Here is a 5,117-nt window from a genome sequence, read left to right on the forward strand (position 1 = left end):
ACCTGAAAGAACTTAACAAAATAAATGTAGTTCAAGTATTTTCCATATTAAGCCACTTTATAGTGCAATTATATGGAAGGTTGAGGAAAATTTTGTTTCTTTTCAGAAATGGGGACTAACTTATTACTGGACAATAAGTTGGAGACCCATAGAGCAATGTTTCATTTAATTAAAGTGAAAGGAATTCCAGGTACACCACGTGTGAGACTCAAATCTTTTCAACATGGAACGTGCCACGTGGCCATGCGGGTTTGAGAAATTTACGCTCCAAATTGACAACACTCGAAAATAAGAAAAGTTCAAGGAGTAAATAAAAAGAAAATGAAAAGAAAAAAAAAAACAAGTCTCACTTTAAATAATGTTTTAAGAGGTAGAATTTTTCGAAAAAGGCCAAGCGGAAAAATACTGTATATTGCAATTAGTATTTTTTAAAATGCTATGGAAGCTTAGGGTCAATCTACCCTAATAAAGTCATAAAACCACAAGCTTAAAACGTTTTGTTAAGGTAGTAAATTATATTAACAAAATAAATCAAAATGACTTTGTTTGGGCAGGTTGACCCTAAGCTTAAATCTGATTCAATAATTAATTGGAAATGATTGAAGCAATATACGATTGGAGGCATACTACATTTATATCCAGATTCAATGACAGATTTTTAAACATAAATACACTTGACATCATTCATTGACAGAGAAAAGTTAAGCAACAAATGTCAATCAAGAATTGCCAAGTTAATCTATCAAACAATAGTCTGTCATTGAGCCTATTCAAGTAGCATTATTCAGGCTTTATAGAGTATATCGGATACACTTTTGGATATTTTAATGGGGATTGTTATGAAACTAGGGATTTTTTGAACTTCGGGTGCAATAATAAATTTATGAAATCCCCTCCAAGTAGCAAGTTTGAAAGTGACTGTAACACTTGCCCGTATAACAATGACGAGGAGTATAATCAAGACGAATAAAATTTAGTTATTTGATTTTTACATTTTACTTGATTAGTGTAATTTTACACTTATTCAGGTTATCAAAAGTGCACATATGGAGTACATTTATTGAATTGATAAATAATATTTTTATATATTGTTTATTTTAGGAGAAACTCGATGTTCAATGGCTTATGGAGAAATGGAGTGAAAAACAAATAAAAAGAACTATAAGGGAACATATTTTGAAAGATGGGAATCGAGGTGTCAAGAATTGAAAGATGAAGGACATTCAATACAATATAGAAAGGACTAGACATGAACCAGCATGTAAATTCATGAACTGATATGAATTGGAGGCCAAAAATGTGAACCTTGCAATCTAAGGCTCTCCCATATTCGATCACAAGGGGGTCAATCAATTAACAGAATAGAGCATGGCTTCACCATGCGTACGTATGATACATTAATTCAACCTCCAATTGAAATGTGTGGGTTTTAACCTAGTAGTTGTTGTTGTTGTTGTTATTCATCTTGCAACAAGGAGATTGCCATTTTAAAAGAATAATATAAAAAACACATATGTACTTTCAAGATTCGTGATTCGGCACGAAAGAATCGAAGCAAGAAGATTGGAATTTTTTGGAAGACTTCGTTGAAGGGATATTCAAGGAGACAAAAATTCGTCTTCTACATTTCTTTGCAATTTGATATTTCCGATGATGAACTATCAATTTAATATGTATTTTTGTATTATGAACATTATAGGTTAAATCCATTAGTTCTTAGGATGATGATGGTTGATGTTTAATTCAAGAATTTCTTTTTTTTATTCTCAATTTGTGTTTGATTGATTGATGTCAATGTTTTAATTAATGTTTAAATGAAAGATCAATCTTAAAACACGCATGACTTAATTTGTTTCCTTGGATTCAAAGTAGACGTTACATATAATTGACAATCAGCGTAAAAATTCCGTAGACGTTACATATAATTGTTTATTCTTTGTGCAATTCATTTAACTAATCTCATGATTGTGATTGAATGAATTCTTACCTATTTGAATTCAAAATAAGATACTATGGATCATATGTGTAAGTATGTTTATCAATACTTGAAAAAGATTGTAAGTAACACAAAACAAAATTATTGATAGTCAGTCTAAGCATAAATTGTGTTAAAAAACTAGAAGTTAAGAATTATAACTATACTAATGGCACAGTTGGATTCCTAGCATATTTTTCTCTATCAATCTCGTTTCGTCCAATCTTTCATTCGTATCTAGATAAATAATCATAGTACATGTTAGAATCATAGTTACTTAACTCAATCATCAATCGTATTTTTATTTGTTTAAACTCTAATTGATTGAATTTAAACCAAAATCAAAATCCTAGTGGGAATGATATTCTTTTACTTGTTTTCTATGTCACCAAATCCATACACTTGCAGGATTTCAACCAGTAATCTCCATCTTGAAATGAGCTAGGTCAATTTTTCAACATCTTTAATTGAAGATTAAGTCGAACACCCTTTTTAATACTGTACTTTGTAATATATTGATTATTAATAAAATATGTCATGTATAGTGACTTAGATTAAAAATAAGACAAGATTGATTAAAATTAAATCAGAGATTACAATTTTGTTAGATAAATCCTAGATTGAGTAGAATCGACCTTATACATGTTACTTTAAAAAATATATAACAGTATAATGGGAATAATAAAATTAAACAAAGTTCCAGTTTGACCTTCATTTATTAAAATTCAGTTTTCTTCAAATTCATTTTTAACCATTTATTTAATGGGATTCACAATATTTTATCTACTTAATTTTCAACTACCCGATTAATCAATTTTTATAGTAATCTACTAAATATTTGGTTTTTTTGGGAACGAAGCGTACTATTTCACACTACTTATTTATTTGATTGTTTCTTTGAGGGTGTTTGACACTCATTTTTAAGGGAAAATGAATTTTAGAATGGTAGGTTGATGGAGAATGTATGGATGAAAATTTTTTTATTTACATATAATATTATTTTAATGAAAAATGTGTGGTTGAAAAGAAGAGAGAGAAAAATGCATTTTGAAAAAAAAAAAGAGGGAATCAAACGGGCCTTTAATAATTCTGTAGGGTTACTTGATACCCAATAAATCTGGGCAATGATATTAAACCGATGTTGGATAAGTTATATCGACACCTTAGTGATAGCTCGACCCGGAAACACCTCGGGGCCATTTGAAACAACTTAATTGAGTTAATGTTGCTCGTAACCAAATATTTTTGGATGGCCCAAGTTGTGGCTTTGTATTGGGATGATATATTGGTTATTTGGATTGTTGGTTTAATTACCCTTTGGTATTGGTTGACGTAAACTAACTCATTATATATATACTCATCCCTAGCCATTTTCTAGTGTTTTGGTCTTGTGAGAAAAAGAGGAAACACATGAGTTTTTGGTCGATTTAGTTCTTTTTCTTTGAGCTTCTAATTGCTACTCTATTTTCTCTTCCTTTGTAGCTTGCAAACCAATCACCAAGTGTCTCCTTTGTGGATGAAGACTTGTGACAACCAAGTGGGAGTTGTGGGTCAAGTAAAGCTCGGTTGGTGTTTGTTTGGTTGACGAAACTGAGCCCGGATCAAGATTTCTCGAGGATTTCCACGACAAACGGTATCAGAGCTTGTGTTGTTGAGAAATTTGAGATTTTTTTATCCAAAACAGCTAGAATCGACCTAGAATTGAACCTGAAAAAATCAATAAAAAAACTGCCCGATTTTGCAATTTTTTGGCCGGATTTGCAATTGCGATTTTCGACAAATCCAGAAGTCGAATAGTGAATCTGAGGGCATATTTGAGATCAATGGGTGGAGGAGCTTCAAGGTGGACAACGTGTGGGCTCCGGCACGATGCATGGCTGTCGACGCGTGGAAGAGATTCTGCCGGTGATTTCTTCAGGCAATTTTTTCCAAGCATCGAGATAGGCCCTACGGTATTCTCAAATTTCAGTTTCAGGCAATATAGTGAAAATTGGAAGATTTTGCCCTTGGTCGTCCGGGTGTCGGGTGCCGTTTTGTGTTGCTGCGATTGCTGGTGGCTTTAGTATGAATAGTGACGATCCTAAAGTGGTGAATTCTTGTCTTTCGATATTTACGGACTTTCAGATGTGATCCGCTCAATATCGTATTATATACCTTTTATTGTTGCAATTAAAATTATTGTATAGAGTAATTATTTACTTTTCGCATTAAAAGTCATCGTGTGGGGTAACTTTAGGTTTGGGGCTACCGTGAAGGGGTAACTATTTCCTGTTGCTAGACTTAGGAATTATTTGTCTTAAATTCTTTGTGAGTTTGTGGCTAATTTTTCTACACTGTTAGAATTGCATATGGTCTTCGAAAAGTTTATTTGATAATTCCATGTGAATTACGTTTATACATTGTTTGTGGTCATTATTTGGTATTATGGCATGTATATCTAAGGCAAGTGCAAAAATAAAATGTGTTTTGACTGTGGTAAAATCGGACATGGTGAGATAAGTTGTCCTAGTAATGATAATAAAAGGAAAAATAATGAGAAAGGTGGGACGAATGTGGCTATAGGGTCGAGTGATGGCTTGTGTGAGGTTTATTGAGAGTAAACCTAGTTACTGCATCTGCATCTGTGTGTAATCATTTCTGCTTGCATGTGATTGCTTAATTCTGTTGCATTGATATGTTATACTTTCAATTTGTTTGATATGAGTAATTGCATAAATTAGAGTGATCTTATTACTTTATGTAATGTGTTTGCATACATAGTAGATTGAATTTTGTGGCGTACACCTTTTGCTCTATGAGTGGTGTGAGAGTGTGGTAGTGAGAAGAAAGATGGGTAGTCGTTTTATCATTTAACTTTGTGAGTCTATGTGGTTTGTGAGATTGTGTGAGGCCACCATGTAAGGTTATCTTCTTTCTCTATGTGAGCCTCTTTTGTGATGAAATAATCAACTCTTTCTTACATTCTCTTTATGTGTGCCACCTTCACCATTTCCTTTGTCAATTTTATTGAGCCCTAACCTTTGTGGTCGTCGAAAGGTGTTGATTTGCTATAGTGAGTTTAAGATGCATTAGTAGTGTGTTGAGTGTCTATTGGTAAGGTGGAGTATAGATGCCTGAAAGTGCATTGGTGATATACATGGGG

The sequence above is a fragment of the Olea europaea genome, chromosome 10 (assembly GCF_002742605.1).
Source record: "Olea europaea var. sylvestris chromosome 10, O_europaea_v1, whole genome shotgun sequence".
In the NCBI taxonomy this organism is placed as follows: domain Eukaryota; kingdom Viridiplantae; phylum Streptophyta; class Magnoliopsida; order Lamiales; family Oleaceae; genus Olea; species Olea europaea.